This window comes from Mustela putorius, unplaced genomic scaffold (genome assembly GCF_011764305.1).
Source record: "Mustela putorius furo isolate JIRA1106 unplaced genomic scaffold, ASM1176430v1.1 tig00000179_pilon_pilon_pilon, whole genome shotgun sequence".
Classification (NCBI taxonomy): Eukaryota; Metazoa; Chordata; class Mammalia; order Carnivora; family Mustelidae; genus Mustela; species Mustela putorius.
In genome coordinates this window covers 14,796,966-14,817,558 of record NW_025421305.1, presented here as the reverse complement: position 1 = coordinate 14,817,558, position 20,593 = coordinate 14,796,966, and the positions used below count along the sequence as shown (strand labels likewise).

Here is a 20,593-nt window from a genome sequence, read left to right as displayed (position 1 = left end):
ATTCTGCCATTAAATTCAAATTATAGAGCCAAGAAATTATTTACAGAGGTCACTTGTTAAGCATCCCTTGTTTCCTGAAATGATACAGAGACATCGTGATATCATAGAAAATCTGTACATCACAACAGGAACCAAATCCTAGCTCTACCCCCCCCTTGCTAACTGCATGGTCATTAGCAAGTACTCAACTTCTGGGACTTCTCCAGAAGACAAAGGAGGCGACACAGGCGGAAGCCTCCAGCACAGCCGCACTGAGCCTGGCACTCACACACGGTCCATGCGTTAGCATGCCAGATGCCACCCTGTCTGTTGCCGTGGGAAGCAGAGCCTGAGAACTTCTGGGTATGCCAGCTCTAGGACACCTGCCTAGGAGAGTAAGAAACAAAAGGAGAAGGAGAGAATGTTTCAGTATCTCTGGAAAAATGGAAAGCCAGGGGAATTGTCCTGAATGGTGCCCTAGGAAGCTGCCAGTAGCATGGGCCTGGGAGCATCTGTAACCTAAAGAGGAGAGAGTACGGAACAAAAGCAAACCAAGGGCTTCCCTCCTTCCCCGGGGCAGACCTGGCCTCATTACCCGCCCATCTCCACCCGCACCTCTCTCTTCTGTCCCAGGGACCAGATGATGGTGGGCCCAGTACAGGTTGTCGTCTTCCACCTGCACAAAGGACACACAGCCTCCTGTTTCACTCCAGCTATGCTCAGCCCATTCTCTACACGGTGGCTAGAGTGACCTTTCCAAAATGCATACCTGACCATATGACTTCTGCTTAAAACCCACTATCACATCAGAATGAAGTTCAACTCCAAGAATATCACAATGTGGACTTGTCAACCAGCATATTCTCTCCCCACACCTTGCCTCACTAAAACCCATTCTAGCTTCACGGAACTTATTTCAATGCCCTAAACACACCTGGCTCTCTCTTGCTTATTCACTCTGAGCTCCAGCTCCTCTGGCCATCTCTGAACCAACCTCAGATTTCTTTCTAGACATCACTTCTTCCAGAAAAAGACTTCTCTGACCCCTCCAGGTCTTGGCCGGCTGCTGCCCCAGCCCCACCTGGCCCCGCAGGGCCATGGGCTTCCTGTCCCAGCACTTCCTCCTCAGAGCCACCATAGTTCCTGTGTATCCTCACCCCCCAGACTGTTCACCACTGATGGCAGGCATGGGGTCTCACCTGTCTACTACTGTATCCTCAGGCTCTGGCACAGCTTGTGGCCCATAAATGTGCTCCAGTGAATGATCGCTGAGTGAGCTACGGATGGTATTATTCACCTCCCCCATTTTATGTCTCACAATAACTATCTTCCGAGGGAGAAAAAAAATGCCCAGTAGTCTTTTGCAGCAAAATGATGTTTGCATATTTTCCCTCACACACTTACTGTTTCTAAAAGTCAAATATAGGTTCTAGGGACAAGAATACGGAATCAATGGCATTGAGGGTAATGGGGTGTCGACAGAAAGGACCCAAGTGGTACTCTGTGCTTAACACTGTAGAAAGGGACACTATTGATATATCTGAAGGTTGACGGTTGTTTTTCTCACTCTGTGCCAAATGAGTTCCTGGTAGGGCTTTGTCTGCTATGAGTTAACAAGGAAAACTGCCTTCAATTCTCTCAGAGAATTTATAAGAGAATAAAATTATTGTCATGGTAAAACACAAAATAAAAAGAAACCGACTTCCTTTAAAGAATCTGCGATGCCCCCACATCCCCTGCAGACAATCCCATCTCCTATCCTGGAGTCGCAAACAAGGTAAAATGCTATCTCCACTGCCTCAGAGGAGGACCCTTGTGTGGGACTCAGTTTTTCTTTAGTGATAAAAAAAAATTCTTATTTCTACAATGTACAATAAAGGTATGTGGACTGGATCCTTTTAAATTCTTCCAGCTTAACCTTGAAGCCTCTAGAGCAAAGAGGCTCTGCTCCCCGCTCTTCCCGCTTTCCGTCCACTTCTTCTCTCCGTCCCGTCCCTGGCCTGTCCTCCCTCCCTTCTCCTCTTCTCTTCCTTCTTGTTCTCCTTCAAATCGGCTCCCCCCTTTCCTCAAAACCTCTCTTCAAAACACTAGAGATTCAAAAAGCTTCCTTTCCTGACCCTGGCTCTTCCTAAAGACGCTTCCACCTTTGGGATTCTTTGGTTCCAACTCACTACTCCAGGTTCCATTACTTGCTTTGTGAGACGCATCAGCCCACACCACCACCAAGTCATCAGTCCAATGGGAGAAGTTTTCCTTCAAATATGGCCAGACATTGCACCATCTTCTCCACGGAGGAGTTAATATAAAAAAGTTAATAGGTTCAACAGAGATAAACATAAGCTGTTATCTAACTTGCACATTGATCGGTGACTTAGTTTATTTATACCTTTCCATCTATTCTTTCTTTCTTTTTTTTTTTTTAAGATTTTATTTATTTATTTGACAGAGAGATCACAAGTAGGCCAAGAGGCAGGAAGAGAGAGAGAGAGGAGGAAGCAGGCTCCCTGCTGAGCAGAGAGCCTGATGCGGGGCTCGATCCCAGGACCCTGGGATCATGATCTGAGCCAAAGGCAGAGGCTTTAACCCACTGAGCCACTCAGGCACCTCCTTTCCATCTATTCTGAGTGGAGCCCATGTGCTAGGTTGCCTGCAAGGACTCCATCCTCAAGCATTCTTGGTCAGCAGAGGAACCAAGACCTGCACATAAGGAACTCCAGGACAAGGAAGGCAGTGGTCAGTGCCCCGAGAAAAATCACAGACACAGGGCTGGAGGTTCTGATAATTTGATAAGGCGCTATGACAAAGCTGAGCAACCCAGAATGCTTGCCTTTCTCTGCAGCATCCCACTTGTATTAAGGAGAGCCCCCTGGGTAACAGTATGGGCCCTTGCTTGGCTTTTATCTTCCAGGCTTAATCCTGGGAAGATTAGTGTGCCTCAGATGTCTGGTGTGTAAGACAAACTTGGAAAATGGGAGTCCCTGAGTCTGGAATACGTATGAGATACTGAAAATGCCCAAGGTGATCCTGACATATCACAATGAGCACATTGCAAAAAGATGTTATTTTCTTCCAGAACAGGTGTTGTTTATGTTGTGTTGTATCCCTTAAGACCCCAGGCCGGTAGGAAGTCAGAATACTAACAGATGCTGGGCATAATTTTGATTCATTTGGAGCATTCTGGAGCCCCAGCCTCTCTAACTTTTAACCAATGGACTGGAAACAAATCCATCTCTTTAAAGCATTAGTAAATTGGAATTCATAAGTAGATTCACATCACAAGAGTTTATGTGGTTAAGGTGGATGATAGAAATTTCTAGAGGTTTGGGGGTCCCTGGGTGGCTCAATCAATTAAGCATCTGTCTCCCTTCAGCTCAGGTCATGACCCCGGGGTCCTGGGATGGAGCCTTGGGGTCCTGGGATAGAGCCCTGTGATGCACTCCCTGTTCAGCCAAGAGTCTGCCTCTCCCCCTGCCTCCTGTGCGCACGTATGCTCTCTCTCTCTCACTTTCTCTCTCTCAAATAAATAAACAAAGTCTTTAAAAATATTTCTAGAGGTTTTGTTCATTTTAGGTTTCCCACAAATTACTTCTGCATTATTAATACAGTATTCAAAGAGAGACTTGGGTGGCCTGCCTAAAATTGTACCTCTCCTTCCCTTAATATGTATTGATCTCAGGTATGTGACAGAGACAGGAAAACATTTCAAATGACCTAGGTATAAATGACAGGTCTCATAATGCTGGCCACCCATTAGAATGACCTGGGAAATTTTTAAAAAACAAACAAACAAACAAAAAACCAGAACAAAAACTACTACAGATGATTGGCTTATCGCCAATCAATTATTCTAGGGATACTTTTTAAATTCCTCAGAATCAGGTGATTCTGGCTGAATGTGTAGCTAAACCAGATTCAGGGTCCACAGGGGTGATAAACAGATAAACACATACAGTCTCACACATGCCTTACCTCTCATTTAACCCCTGGGGTAAGCCACTGACACATTCTCAAATTTAACCTCCTCTCTCCGCCGGTCAAAAAAAAAAACCTCCTATCCTCCGAATGGGAAAAAATACATTTTTTAAAATAAAATAGCCCAGTCTATGAAAGACAGGAAAGGTGCTATCTGGTCAAAATCAGGGGAATCCTTGAGTGAGGTGTGGCAAGTCTCAATGCAACAGTACCCAGCAATTTAAAATTATGATTATGAAGAATTTACAGCAATGCAGAAACAGTTCATGCTCTAAGGGGGAAAAAAATGAGCATCAAGTAATCCATGCTGTATGGACACAACTGTGGAAATCATCCTGAAATTATATGCAGACACGCAAAAAAAGAATGGAAAGAAATACCGCCCAGATGTCAATAAAGACTAGCTCAGTGGTGGTTTTACTTTCTTCTCCTTTTTTGTACTTTCCCAGTATCTTTTAATCGGCTATGTATATGGTAGGAAAAAAAATTTACAATGGAACAAAATTAATGTACTTTTCAGAAAGCATGCTATCAGCAACTTCTAATACTCAGTAACAAATTAACAAAACAAAGATTAAAAATGCTCACCCGAAGGTTCCTGTGTTTCCACTGTCTTCTCTCTGTCTCCTCTACTCCTCCTGCTTTCCTCCTCCAAGTAATTCGGCTTGCTGACTTAAAAGTGAAAACAGCAAATTTATTTTATAAAAATTTCAGCTAACATCTCGAGAATAAGGAACTTGGGTCAGCTGGTCTCTCAGGGCTTTATAGCACTTGGTGTGGGGGTTGGTCTGGCTTCCTTCTTAAGAAGGGAAATTCTTCCAGTTAGAGACTACACATCTAAAAGGAAGAAGCCTGGATTAACCCTGTTGCCCTGATGCCTGTTTTTATTAGCATCTTTCATAATAGATCAAGGGAATGTGATGGGCTAGACGCAGGGCTGTTAAATAGCTATTAGATCTCCTAAATGTTTTTTGTTTCCATGACAATAGTAACAGCAAAGCTGCCTTATCCACCTTATATATACAGCTCTACAGAGCTGTTTAGAGCACTTCCCACCCAGTCTTGCTTTTCCAGCTTACTTGCTCCTGGGCAGAGGCCTTCCTCCATTCTGCTGCAAATGCTCTGTTGGAGGTCACCCATAACCTCACTGCTCAGTTAAAAGGTCCTTGCTTCGTCCTCATCTTCCTTACCAAGCTCATTGTGCAATTACAGCCACTTTATTGAAACTTTTTCTGTTTTGTTTCTCTGACTCTTCTCATTCTTTTTGTACCCCTTGGGCTGCTGCTTCTTACCTTCCTTATGTTTTTCTTCTACTCCTTTTCTAAAGGTGAGTTTGCCCCAGAAGCCTGTCTTCTCACCTCTTCCTACCATCTTCTCTTGCTTTTATTTATATTGTCCGCTTCCATGGATACGTTTAACATGGCCCCTCCCAAGCATACACTCCCCCATCTACCCCATCTAATCAAATGGCACCACAGTGATTCAGCCAGTCATTCTATCTGCAAGCCTAGAAGTCATTCTTAACTCCTTTCTTTCTCCCACAACCAATATCCAAACCAACCAACTCTATTTATTCTACCTGCAAAATGTGTCCTAAATCCTAAAGAGAAATGCATAAGAGAATTTCTCTTATGCTAAGAGAAATAAATTACAAGATTTAATCCCCTTTAAAATCTTCTTCATCATGTCTTGGACAGAATGTTGCAGTAACATTAAGCAAGAACTAAAAGACTTCCAAATTGGAAAGAAAGAAGGAAAACTATGTCTGTTTACAAATGATGTAATGTTTTATGTAGAAAACCCTAAAGATTCCACACACACAAAAAACTGTTGGAACTAATAAACAAATTCATCAGTTGCAGGATACAAAATTAACACACAAAAATCAGTTGCATCTCTATATACTAACAATGGACAATTTGAAAGAAAATTTTAAACAATTCTAATTACAATAGCATCAAGAAGAACAAGTAAAAACAAGACTTGGGAATTAGCTAAGGAGACGATAGACTTATACACTGAAAACTACAAAACATTGCTGAAAGTAATTAAAGAAGACATAAAAAATGGAAAGATATCCCATGTTCATGGTTTGGAAGACTTAATATTATTAAGACATCAATACTACCCAAATCAATCTACAAATGCAATACAATCTCTTTCAAAATCATAATGATGTTTTTCTCAGACATAGAAAAGTCTAATCTTAAAATTTATATGAAATCTAAAGGGACTCCCAAATAGTCAAAAACAGTCTTGAAAAAGAACAAAGTTAGAGGAACGTTACTTCCTGATTTCAAGACTTACTACAACACACAGTAATCAAAACAATATAATCTTGGCATAGAGTTAGATAGATAGACTAATGAAGTAGAATAGAGAACCCAGAAATAAACTCTCACATATATGTTCTAATAACTTTTGATGAGCGTGCCAAGACCATTTATGGGAAAAGGAACGTTTTGAACAAATAAGTTCTGGAAAAACTGGATATCCACATGCAAATGATTGAAGCTGGACCCTTACCTATTACCATACACAAAAAAATTACAAAATGGATCAAAGACTTAAACATAAGAGCTAAAACTATCAAAAAAAGAAAATATAGGGGAAAGCTTCATGGATTTTGTGACGATTTGTTGAATATGACACAGGCTTTAAAAGAAAAAATAGGCAAATTTGACTTCATCAAAACTGTAAACTTTTGGGCATCAAAGGACACATAAATAGAGTTAAAAAGGCAATCCACAAAATGGTAGAGAATATTTGCAAAACACAGATCTGATAAGGGATTAATATCCAGAGTAAACACAACACAAAAACTAACAACCCAATTTAAAAATAAGCAAAGGACTTGAATAGAAATTTCTCCAAAGAAAATATACAAATGGCCAATAAGCACATGAAAAGATACACATCACTAATCATTACAGAAATGCAAGTCAAAACCACAGTAAGATACTACCTCCTATCCATTAAGATGACCATTACCAAAAAAGAAAAAGAAAAAGAAAATAACAAGTGTTGACAAGGATGTGAAGAAATTGGACTCTTGTGCATTGCTGGTAGGATGTGTGTGGTTTCACAAAAAAATTTTTAAATAGAAGTATACCCCATATGGTCGGGTAATTCCACTTCTGAGTATATACCCCCCAAAGAATTGAGGCATCTACTGCATACCCAGGAACATTTGAAGAGCTATTTGTACATTCATGTTCATAGTAGCATTATTCACAATAACCAAAAGGTGGAAGCAACCCAAGTGTCCATTGATGGGTGAATAGATAAACAGAATATACTATATACATACCATGGAATATTATTCTTTAGTAAAAGGAAGGAAATTCTGCTCCCTGCTCAGCAGAGAGTCTGCTTCTCCCTCCCTGGCTCATACTCTCTCTTTCTCTCTCACATGTGCACACACACACACACACACACACACACGAGCAAAAATAAATAAATAAATAATCTTTTAAAAAAGGAAGGAAATTCTGGCACATGCTGCAACACAGATGAACCTTGAAGACATTATGCTAAGAGAAATAAATCACAAAAAGACAAAAACTGTGCGATTGTACTTAGATGAGGTATCTAAAGTAGTCAAATTTGAGAGCCTGGCCCAGCAAGATGGCACTAACTGCATTGTTGCTCCTGTTCTGCAAGATGCTGACTCTGGCTGGGCTCCCAAGAGGCTCTTCAGCCAGATCAATTCTACATTCAAAAGCTACCACATGATAGACCTGACTGGCTGAGAGTTGGACTGATCTTGGCCACCTCCATCTTCTTGTGGGTCTCTCTCATCAAACAACATGATGAAGATGTTTTAGTTTATCAGAGAAGAAATGGTTGGAATAAACAATTGAAATACTAATGTGATATGCTCCAAATAGTGATTATACCATTTCCTTTGGATCCACCAATGTGCTGGGTCATAAATGTGACAGAAAAAGTGATATGTGAATGGATGTCAAGTCAGCATTTGTGTTTTGCACCATCAAAATGAAAAAATACAAATACTCTTGTATTCTTAAAAGTTAATAAATTAAAGTTAAAAAAATAAAGTAGTCAAATTCATAGAGACAGGAAGTAGAAGTTGGTTGCCAGAAGCTAAATGAAGGGGGAAATGAGTTATATAATGGGTACTTAATGAGATTCAGCTTTGTAAGATGAAAAAGTTTTGGAGATGGATAGTGATTGCACAACAATGTGAATGGATTTGACGTCACTGAGCAGTACACATAAAAATGGTAAATTTTAGGTTATGCATACTTAACCACATTTTTAAAAATAAGAAATTTTTAAAATAAATTGAAAAAACCTTTAATAAAAGAATGCTGTCTAACAACTTACCTAATTGTTTTCCCATTTCCCCTTTTGTTATCCTACCGTCAAGTTTTTTTTTTTTAAGATTTTATTTATTTATTTGACAGACAGAGATCACAAGTAGGCAGAGACACAGGCAGAGAGGAGGCAGAGGGGAGGAAGCAGGCCCCCCACCGAGCAGAGAGCCCGATGTGGGCTTGATCCCCGGACCCTGAGATCATGACCTGAGCCAAAGGCAGAGGCTTAACCCACTGAGCCACCCAGCCGCCCCCTACCGTCAAGTTTTTTAAGAGTAAATCAAATCATGGCGGTCTCCTGCTCAGAATTTTGTAATGATTTCCCAAAATTCTCAGAATAAAAATCCTTATAGTCAAAAAAAAAAAAAAAATCCTTCTAGTCTACAAAGACCTGACCTATTGGCCGGTCCTACATGTCTGTACAACTTCATCTCTCTCCCTGAGGACTTTCCTGCTGCTGTTCCAGGCACCTGTGCCAAAATGTTCATGCCCTCTGACTCCCTCACTACATTTGGTTTCTGCTTAAATGCCACTGACCCAAAAATGACTTTCTCAATCTCCCTTTTCTTTATTTTTTTTAAAGACTTTATTTATTTATTTATTTGAGAGAGAGAGACAGAACAAGCCCATGGAAGGGGCAGAGGGAGAGAGAGAGAGAAGTAGACTCCCTGCTGAGCAAGGAGCCTGATGTGGGGCTCCATCTGAACACCCAGAGATCATGACCTGAGCGGAAGGCAAATGGCTAACTGACTGAGCCACCCAGGCACCCCTCCTGATCTCCATTTCTAAAAGACCGCCAGCCCAACACACACTCTATCCCCACCTTAACCTGCTTTATTGTGCTTTACAGTGTTCATCACCATCACTACTTCTTTAACATATGTGTTTGTAAATTGTTGAGCTCCTATAATGTTTGTGCAGACTTCAACTTCCTGGGGTTCTGGCCCCCTCAGATGTCTGCAGGTGCCTGTGTCCTGGTCCCTCCCCCCTTGGCTCCCTCTCGCATTATTAAGAGCCCCACACTTAGGACTGTGGACACTCCACCTTTTTTTGTCCACATCCCTGCCACTGCAAATGGCTGCCCTTGGCCACTGCTAGGACAAGACAGCTCCACAAATTGTACGTTCCGACACATTTGGGGAGGTGAGCATGCAGCCCTTAGGGATATTTGGCTGGTGAATTCTCAGGTATCCTGAGCACACCACAGACAGCAAAGTTGGGGGAGGTTAGCTCCACAGACTCCCCGCAGCCTTGGGACAGAAAGGGCTGGAGGAGGACCAGATTGGGGTCCTCCAAAGCGTGCCCCCCCGGGGCAGTGGTTCCTCGTGCCTATGTAGGAGTAGTCTGCCTTCATGGACCCACTCCAGCCTCCCTTTCATGTCACATTTCCTGCTCATGGCTCTCTTGTTCCCTTCCCATGCGCCAAACTGAACTGTTTATTTATCTCCCAGAATAAAAAGCACTGTTCTGGAGCCCAGGAGTGGCACAAAATGATAAGGAGTTTAGTTGTATTGAATAGAAAACAGCAAATGCTTCCTTAAAAATAAACGTGGAAGCCTTTGTTTCATGTGTTTATACTTTGTTCACTGGACCTATAACAGACCTCACAAATTATCACGCTTCTTCTAAAGATGCAGAGGTTCCTGCTAAAAAGCTCAGTGCTGACACGAGCACCCCCAGAACCCAAGGCAGCATCCTGAAAAGCTGCAAACAGTTCTCTGGGCCCACCTGTCTGACCCCACTCCACCAGTGTCCTCTGCCAGCCCAAAGGCTGCAGAAAAGACATGCTGTCTTGGACTACACCTCACCCTACGTCTCCTAGAACCCAGGAAACTGCTGATTCTAGCACCCGGCCCCATCCCCCACCCCCCTTCACCATGGCCTGGGGTAGTAGCTGGAATGGCAAATCCTTCCTCATCCCATCTGTAGGTCCCGCAGGTGACAAAAATCTTGAAACTTGGAGAGAAAAAAAAAAAGTCCTTCCTCAAAAGCTCTGGGCTGCTGCTGCTGTGAATATGAAAAGGAAAAGAGGCTTCTAGAACCACTGTATGAATGTCCCAGAGCTCTCCAGGATGGCTGTGGATAGGGCAGTGTGGTGAGGTGACCTTGACACCACAGAACCCGGGGTTACAGCAAGGGCTTATCTGTGCCGCTTCTTCGTGGAGCTGTGGAGAAGAGACTGGGGCCAAGTCTGCTGCTCTGATAACATGGTTCTTCCTGGCCCAGGGACTCTGTGTCTGGTATTTGATTGACCCTAGCAGAAATTAACAGTGTACAAATATTACATTACTATTCTTACCTTCAGAAAAAAAAAAAAAGTTTAAGAAAAAAGTCTACAAGCCATCACTACAGGTTTTCATTCTCCTCCCCCCAAAATCGAGCGAATTGACTATCGTCCAACTCATTAAAATAAAAACGATGAAAAAATTAAACCCTACACACCCAGAACTAACTTTTGCGTATTAGATTTTCAAGGAGCAGAATAACACTCTCTTCAATAGTTAGGAAAACAAGGAAGGAAAATCTTTTTTTCCCCTTCTACCTCTGATTCTGTAAACCTCTGGTAGAGGAGAAATCTCATCAAGACTTTCTTTTATTTTTAGAGCAGCCTGGAATTTCTAAGCATTCCAAGGGCAGGCACTCACTTCACTGGAAAGGACCCATTAGAAAGTCTTTCTTTGTGCCACGTGGCCTGATAACAGATGAAATCTCACTGTAATATGACATTTCCGGATGGCCAATGAAGGCATTTGTTTAGAGAAGAGATGGAAGGGATTCATGGCTTTAAACAGAAAAATAAAATCCTCAGAGAGCAGAGAAATAAATCAACATATTTTTAAAAATTTGTTGTTCCTGACAAGCTCGAGAAAAACAAGAAAAAAAGTCAGCCTGTTTCATGTGCAGCATGTTTCAGGACACAGAGAGCTTGTCTGGGACTCTTAAGGGCTTATAGATCTCCTGCAGGGAAGGTGGGAATCTGCTCTCATTTTTAAGGAGATCTTAGCTGGTCCTGCACAACAAAGTGAACTGGGGAATTTTGGCGTCAATTTCTTGCTGATTACACTGATGCCCTAGTCACAGAACGTTTTACTCAAGAGTTTTAGAGTCATAAACTTGAATCTAGCAGGTATGTTCTTGTAAACACAAATCTGGGATTCCTACAAAGTCAGAACTACTGTTAAGATGCTAGGGAGAAAGTAGCTTATTTTCATGATGCAAGATTAAACATCACGAAGTTCGTGGGAGTTATGTCTATATGGGTCATTAACAAAGGCAAAGAGTAGAAGCAAGCTCAGGGAATTTAGAAAGCACCAAAGTGTATGCACAGGAGGGTTCATTCTATGATAAAACTAAAAAACTTGTGCTGTGTAATGGACTGAATGGTGGCACTGATGAAGTTCTAGAACCTAGGTGAGGTTTGGTGGGCTGAGGTCCGGAGCCGATGACCAAGAAAGAATTCTTGAGACATCTTTGGTGCAAAATGGTGGTTTATTAAAGCACGGGACAGGACCCGTGGGCAGGAAGAGCTGCTGCCCCGGGTTGTGAGGGATGGCAGGTTATGTACCCTGCTGTTGGGGGAAGGTGAGGGGAAGGGAGGTTTCAGTGGAGTTTTCATATGCTAAAGAGGGCCTACAAGGTGCCAGGATGTTCCAGGCCTGCCAGAGGCCTTGCCCTTGCTGCTGGATCAATGTTGTCTTTAGACCAGCCATTAACATTAAGATCTTTGGGAGACTTTTTGGTGGGGTGTCACAATCCTGCTATCAATCATCTTTGTTAGTGAGATTTAGGACATTTGTAAGCCAAGGGAGACTCCTGTCTAGCAGGATTGTGAGCTCTGCAAGTTAACTATTTGCTTATTGTTCATGGCAGTCAGGGCTGCCTGAGGGATGCTACACTTATGGAGGGGAAAGGGTGAAGAGGGGGTGCAAGGCGCCAGCTTAGCCAGCCTCCTGCTCCCTCATCAGCACCAAAGATAGGTCCCCATCGTAATCCCAGAGTATTCTGAGTCAGAGTAACTTGTGTTCACAGTGGCTCAACTGCTTACAAATCATGATCCTTGGAGAGATGTTAACACAGTTAACCAGTTTTAATGTTCATTCCTTACTTATACTGGATACACAGAAATTTAAGTATACAAAAAGCAAAGCCAGCATGGTTTACTAGGACTGGAAGTGTGGTAACAGGATTCACAGCTGATGGCCCCGCAGATTGTGAGGGATGAATCCCCCTACACCCAGCCCTCCAGGACCTCCTTCCCTCTGAGCCATCACTTGAGCAGTCACTCCTCAGGCATTGCCTGATGTTGAGTGAAACAAAGCCTACCCGGGAGGGACTTTACTAGTTTATTATTGCAATTACTAATCACTGGGCTGCTTCAAGTTTAAAAACCCAAACCAAACTGAACCACCTAGAAAGCATACTGGACAGTTGAAATACTTCCCCTCCCCATGTGGGCTCTCTGGTGCTGGGAAAGATGACCAAACATGGCCTCATATGGCAAAAGCTGTGACAAAGTGAAGAATCCTGAGAAGAGTGTCTCCTGGATTATCCAGATGGGCCCAAAATGTAGTCGTGGTTATGCTTGTGACAGAAAAGCTGAAGGACTTTTGACAGAGTCACCCAGAGAAGGAAGGCCATGTGCACTGGTTACAGAGGGGCAACCATTAGCCAAGGAATTCCTGATACCACCCGAAACTCAAAAAAGGCAAGGAAGGATTTCCCCAGAGCCTCTAGATGGAGCGCCCTGATTTCAGACTTCTGGCTTCCAGAACTGTAAAGGAATTTCTGTTGTTTTAAACCACCAACTGATGGTAATTTGTTATGGCAGCCCTGGGGAACTCATATGCCTAAGCTTCCCCGACCACAAAGACCCGAAATGTGGGGAGAAAGTGAACAGTAGACTAATAGGTTTAACTAATCATAGTGGATTTTTCTTAATGAAAATAAAAATCCTTCTACTTTTAATTTATGTTTTGATTTTTAACCTCTCATATTGGATTCTCCCTTCAACGGAACAACTTAGCTTCCTGAGTGGGATCAGCTCTCTGGAGAGGCAGTGGGACTGGAGTGAGCACTCATGGCTGCTCCAGTCCAGTTTAGTCAGAGGGGCTGGGAGGAGATGGAGGGGTGGGGAGGAGATGGAGAGAAATGTGCTGTGTGCTGGTCATGTGACACATACCGTCCAACCCTCACACTTCCACCTTTGCAAAGTGCTTTTGAACACTTTGGTGATGAGTTGCCAGGTTAGAAATTCTAACAGGAGGTGTGCGTCCCTTTGTGCGTCCCTTGCAGAGTTTGCATGAGAATGAGACTCAACAAACTCCTGGTCCCTTCAGAGTCTGCATGAGAATGGGAGCCTACAGACCCCCGGTCTCTTTCAGAGGCCCAGTCAACAGTCTTTGGGAAGGAGCTGGTCCATTTCCCAAGCTATAACTCTTGCAACTGGGTTCAGGCTGAGCTTTCTGTGTGGAGGGGGCTGAAGTTATCTTTACATCTTTCTTTTCCCCTATCAGACCATTTCTTCTCCCTTTAGGCCATGCCTCATGGAGACCCATAAAATCTCTTGCTGCTTACCCTAAGCCTTTGAGAGGAAGCAAATAGTCAAGTCGTTTGGGATAAATTAGCACCTAACAATGTAGCATCCTAAACAACAAACATACAAAAAAACCCCACCCAACAGCAAAGGATTAGAGCCTCTACAAAATGCATGGTACAGAAGAGAATTCATTGAAACTTGCTAGTTTAGTTTCAAATCTGTAATGGCTCATCAGTCCCTTCTGGTTTCTTCCAAATCTCAACTGCGCTGCCATGATCCTGGCTTAAGATGATCTCACACTCTCTCCCTGCCCTCCATAGCTTTGGTCTTGGCAGTGAGCACCTTAACTCCCACCTTGGCCTGAGGTGGCAGGTGGCCAGGTAAGAATCCTGAAGGGAGTCAAGAGATAGTCTGGTCCAGTCTTGGCACTTTAGTTGTATGGTCTTAGAAATACACTGGAACCCTCTCCGTGCTGGAGGGGAAGGAAGGAGGACACAATGATAAGTAACACAAGGAATTCTGGGCTTAATTTAGTATCTTTGCACAAAAATCAATCATAGCGCCATTCCCTAAAAGACCACATTGTAGTACATTCCCTTCTAGGCATTTTTTCTCTGCTGTTATTTGCACAGTTGTTGTTCCCTTTGTTTGACGTAAATTTGCATCCTGCTTTTTTCCACTAACACCTTAAAGCATTTTCCCACTTCAGATGAAATATTTTAATGATTGAATTCTATTCTGTCAATAGATACACAGTAGTTGGGAGATTAAACTGCTGTCAGGGTTATTTTTGTTTCCCTGAGGCATAAAGCTATTCCCAGTTTCAGGGTGACAGACCACATGGATACTCTGGGTTAGTTTCAATAATAGAATGTAAGAGCGGATTTTTGTAGCATGGAGTTTAATGTGGTAGATGATGGAGGAATGACTCTTGAGAAAAAGGCAAAGGTCTATCAGAAAACCCTAAGGAACGTTCTGTTCCCTGCCTTCTCTGGGTTGAGTCTGAGTCTGAAGCCAGAGCTTTTTTTTTTTTTTTTTAAGATTTTATTTATTTATTTGACAGATCACAGAGAAGCAGGCAGAGAGAGAGGAGGAAGCAGGCTCCCCGCTGAGCAGAGAGATGGATGCAGGGCTTGATCCCAGGACCCTGGGATCATGACCTGAGCCAAAGACAGAGGCTTTAACCCACTGAGCCACCCAGGCACCCCTGAAGCCAGAGCTTTAAGAATCAATGTAGGTGGCTCAAGGGTGGGGGACTTTCCTCATCTCCCACCCTAGAGCCAGGCGCCTGGGGTTCCCTGAGAGACCCTATGAGCAATTTCTGCCCAGTTCTAGGCAGAATGGCAGAAATGGTGGCATTAACCTGATTCCCTCTGTGCTCGGCCAGCTCAAGGCATTTGATTGGCCTGCCCATCTCAGGCATTTAAACAGCAGACACAATGGCAGCACAGTGATGGCCTGAGGTCACACTGGGTCTGTGGTGTCTCCTCCTTTCCTCCATAGACAAAAGGATGGCCTAGCATGAGCAGAAAACCTCAGGGACATTTGGGAAATAAGCATGGAAAGGTTGGGAACAAGAAGAAGAGGGAAGAGCTAGTTGGAAATAGACTCTCACCCCAGATGAAGACCTGAGCCAGACCATTCTCCTGGTCCCTTTGTCACTGAGGCAGGATTCAAAGCCCTTTGGGCCACCAGAGCCTGGGCTTGCTTACCCTCAGCTCTATCCTTCACAGCCACCGCGCCTTCTACCCTGCTCTCTCTGCACTGGGGTGTCAGGCCCAGCCCTAGAGGCTGCCTACCTCAGACCCTCGGGTCAGCCCAGCTTCCGGCTGGATTTGGCTCTTGGGGAGGGTGGAATGCGGAAGAAGGGAGTGAGGAGACGGGATATCTCTTCCCATTCGCCTTCAGGGGGTGTTTCTGATGGCTGCTGTGTCTTTTCTGTGGCTCCAGCTCCTGCCTGCCACGACCCAGGCTTCTGCAAGGCGGCCCTGAAGCTTGGGGAAGGCAATGTCCCCACTCTGTCCCTACAGCCACCATGGTGATAGCATCCCACTGTGCTAATCTCTGTGTCACCGCATCTCCCTCTGGTCTCAGCTTCTCCAGCACAGCAGAAACCTTCCCTGTTTTAAGTACTTAGAGGGGGTTCTGTGTTCCTGGTTGGTCTCTGGCAGCTATCCCACTCCTGCCTGCGTGAGCTGACGAGGTCCTCGCTCAAAGAGGGACATGCGTTCACCACACTCAGATGCCCCACAGTCACAGCTACTGGGCACCCACTGTGCGCCTGGTCCAGACAGGCACTTCCCCACCCATACCCATGTGGTCAATGCGAGGACCCTTGCAAATATCATCAGCCAAGACATCACCTAAATCATGAGGCGCCCACATTTCAGAGATGCTGGTAATCATGCATCTTCCTGCCATTAGCAGATGCCTGGGATACACACCGGAGAGCCCCCTGACACTATAAACCCCCCATCGATATTAACGGATTTCTACTTACTCACAAAAAGGTTGGCGTCCTCTTAGCATTGCTGAGCTTTTCCATGGCACTCATTTATTTGACACTACGGCTTTCTCAATTTATCCGGCTTCTCCTTCTCAACAGCCATGGAAAGGGGGGCAGCATGTCCCTCTCAGCTGGGCATGCTCAGTAGAATGAGCCCAAGTGGGTGGCCCACGAAAACAGTAACACAAAATATGTCATGCGTTCAAGTACCTAAAGAGTACTTTGCAGTTGATTTAAAAGCTGGAGGCCTCAGAATTCCTCAGAGCCCAGAAAACTACATTATTTCATCCGAGTCATTAGGGAGGTCCAACGAACCAAGACACTTAGGAACTGCCCAGACGAACAAATCCACTTTGCTTTGAACAGATGAGCCATGAGGCTCCTACTGATGACTTCTCAGGGCCCAATTAGCAACCACCCTCTGCTTCAACAGGGAGGCAGGGAGCCCGCAAAAGGAAAAGGAGCTCTGCCTGGCAGTCCAGCCTGGGCTCTGTCCCGGTGGAGTGCAGAGCGGTGGATTCAACCGAGGAGTAAATGCTGCAGAAAAACAAACAGATGGGAAACATGCAGTGAAGAAGGCATTCTGAAATCCAAATTTTCCACACTCCAGGAATGTCAGCATTTATAAATTCCTTCCCCTAGTATACATAAAAAGGATCTTCTGTTTTGAACATGTAAGGTAATTTGGAGCCTGGAAGGATGAAACCCCAGGAAACCTCGTAGGGTACTTTAAGGAACCAGCTTGCTGTAGGGGTGTTGTTTTTCCTCTGTGCAAAATAGTGGGAAAGAATAAATGAGTTTCTCCAGAATTAGAACATTTCACATGCGTTTGTAGCCCCACTGTCTATACTCTGACTGACACGTACTAGATGCTCAATAAATATACATGTACAGATGAAGAAAGAAATGAAATAATCTTGCCAACTTCAAAAAATACATCTGGGCTCCTCCCTTCCTCTACCTCTTTTTTGTTTTGTTTTGTTTTTTAAAATCCATTTGTTCAGCAGACATTAAGCCAAGCTGTATCAGTCCCCATGCTGGAGGGAGGTATACAACACTACCTAAGACATGGGTCCTGCCCTCAGGAGAGTCACTGCCTAGTGGAGAGAGGCAGAAAGCAAATATTCCTGGGACACCTAGGTGGCTCAGTTGGTTAAGCAGCTGCCTTCGGCTCAGGTCATGATCCCAGCGTCCTGGGATCGAGTCCCACATCGGGCTCCTTGCTCCGCAGGGAGCCTGCTTCTCCCTCTGACTCTGCCTTCCACTCTGTCTGCCTGTGCTCGCTCTCTCTCTCTCTGACAAATAAATAAATAAATAATCCTTAAAAAAAAAAAAAAAAAAAGAAAAAAGAAAGCAAACATTCCTAAGTCCTTGAGCTGGTCGGGGCCTGGAGGAGGAATGGTGGGTCCTAGGGCCCAGCTAACACTACAGGTGCCCCTGTATGAGTGACAACCCTTCTGAATATGAGAATTACAATAAGGCTTAGCTTCCCGAGTCACCCACACCCGAGGGCTCTTTTAGTTGCCAGGGTGCAGAGATTGGATTTCCATCCAACATCGTCTCAGTCCAGGACGTAGCTGGTGCTGGCAGGCTCTTCCTAAGGCAAAACACAACAGAAAAAGGCTGCTTCGAGCTTGTGGGGCAGGAGTTGGCTCTGGGACAGAAGCAGTGGTCCCAGGTGGGGAATGAGGGCCTTTGTGGCAGAAGGAATCTTGGAAGAAATGCCAGGACTCTGCAGGGAGCAATAGCCCAGCATGGGCTCCACCTTGCCTTGCCCTTTCCAGCTGTGTATGTGTGTGTGTGTGTGTGTGTGTGTGTATGTGTGTGTGTGCATGTGACTTACTCTCTCTGAGCCTCTTTGCTCACCATGAAATGGTCACAACAGTGTAGCAGCCAAATGAGGCTGTTGTCCGGGACAACCACGTTAATGTGTGGAAAGTGCTTGGCACAGGACCTGGTAATTCATGGTATTGTGCTAGGTTTTGGGAGAGGATGGAAAGGTGAATTGAAAATAGAGCCTACTATTAAGGAGCTGAAAGAATCCCAGTTCAGAGAAGATACTTTCACAGAAATTATACATTCAATAGAGTATAAACATTCTGCAGAAAAAAAAAACAGATGAATTAAAAACTCCTTTAGTGTTATCTGCTAGGCAGGTATGATAGTCAATTTCATGTGTCAGCATGGCTAGGTGATGTTGGTCAGTTACTAGGTCAAACACCAGTCCAGAGGTTGCTGCAAGGTATTTTTTAATGTGATTAACACTTAATCAGTAGACTTTCACTAAAGCAGAATATCCTCTGTCATGCAGTTGGGCCTCATCCAGTCAGATGAAGGCTTTAAGAGAAAGACTATGTGAGTTTCCGCCAAATAGAAGAAATTCTCAAGACTGCAATATAGAAAACCTGTCTGAGTTTCTGGCCTACTGCCCTATGAAATTTGGACCCAAGACATCATTAGTTTGCATCAGAATTTCCAGCCTACCAGTCTGTCCCACGGGTTTTGAACTTGGCCCCCACATTTGGATGAGCCAATTCTGTAAAATAAATTTGTGTATGTGTATATGAATGTGTGTGTGTGGGTGTGTGGTGTGGGTGTATGTATTCTATTTGTTCTGTTTCTCTGGAAAAGCCTAATATAGAGGATGTTGGGAAATTGCAACATATGACATAATTTTATGAGGAATTAATAGGATTATACACAAGGAGAAAGATTGGGTTAGTAACTGTTCTTTCTGGGGAATACAGATTCGCGGCACTTGCGGGGAAAGGGATAATTACTAAACAAACCATCTACCTCTCTATTTGCAAGTTTCTGCTTTGTGGCCCCCTCAGTGTCTTAAAGTGGGTGTTCTTGAGACTCTACAGTTCAAACAAACCTCTTAACGGCTTCACTTACCTGAAAAGAGTAGACAAAGCAATTTATTTTCACTATTTGGCACATAGCAGGAGTTGCCTGGCATTTTCGTGCATGGTTTATGCCCTCTCTCCAACTGAATTATAAGCTTTTCGAGGGACTCTCAGCATGTAGCCTGCCATTCTAAATACACAGGTTCTCAGTAAACATTGCTTAGATTGAATTGAGTTGAATATATCCTCCCATGGACCTCGGATTACTCCATTAGGGTATATTAAGCTCCCACAAATGGCCGCATTCTAGGCAGACCCAAGGGGATAGAGGATCATTTAGAAACTACTCTTATCTCTCTTATTTCTCTTCCCTCCATCCTACATAGGCAATTCCTGTTCCTTGTTCACCTGTGCTTGGCTTCATGCCCAACATGTAGTCAACAATTACCAAGGACCAGTAAGATGTACAGCCCATGCTTGATGTGTGTTTAAAGAAATTGTCTTTTTCATTCTACTCCCTCATCCTCCATTCTCTACCCAAGTTCCCCTCTCAGCCCAGGCTTTCATCCTCATCAATCAGCTCGCCCAACAACTCTTAACAAGACCACAAGTGACAGCTATTTTGTTTTAAATATGTAAAAAAGTAAACAGGGTAATATAATCAACTCCAGTGTTCTTATCAATCAGCTTCAACTCATGACCAATCTTGTTTCATTTATCTCCTACTCATTTCCCACTCCCAAATGATTTATACATCCCAGATATATTACTTCATCCATAAATATTTCTGTTTCTCTAAATAAGGGCTCTTTTATAAAAAAAAATAATAATGACCACACCTAAAAAAATTAACAATCATTAGTTTCATCAAATATCAATGGCTACTCCCTCTTAGCTTCCTTTGCTGGCTCCCTTCTTCTACGTGACCTCTGAATGCTGGGAGTCTCAGGCTGTGTCCTCTGTTCTTTTCCCTTTTTATATTCCTTCCCTAGGTGATCTCATCCAATCATAGTGCTTTGAATGTCAGCTGTATGTTTATGACTCTCCTGAGTTCCAGGTTTCTTTGGTTGATGGCTTAACTTAAATTTCTAATGAGAACATCAATTTGAATGTGACAGAACAGAATCTTTGATTCTTTCTCCACCCACCCCTACCCCCAAAATCTTCTCAACTTCCAGCTTTACACATCCTAATAAATGACACTACCATTTATATTTTTTGCACACACAACAACCTGGCAGTTAATCTTGCTTTCTTGAGTTCACTTCCAACTGATATAGGGACTCCTATTTGGCTCTACTATTTTCTTTTCTTCCATAGTATAGAACTTTTACTGGGCACATGTGCACCCAGAATGAAGATGGCACTTCTCCATTTCCCTTGCACCCAGTTGTAGCCCTAGGACTGGGAA

General features: G+C 43.7%; 1 protein-coding gene across 1 annotated transcript in view; it reads right to left on the bottom strand.

Moving 5' to 3' along the window:
- LOC123391114 (cysteinyl leukotriene receptor 2-like) overlaps positions 1 to 16,827 on the bottom strand; it is a 37,720-nt gene extending 20,893 nt beyond the window's left edge. Inside the window, exons 1-2 of the mRNA XM_045076676.1 lie at positions 16,328 to 16,827; positions 4,540 to 4,623 (exon numbers count right to left, since the gene is read on the bottom strand). The gene's annotated coding sequence lies outside the window, so the exon portion shown is untranslated. The remainder of the gene's footprint in view (positions 1 to 4,539; positions 4,624 to 16,327) is intronic.
- Between the last annotated feature and the right edge of the window lie 3,766 nt (positions 16,828 to 20,593).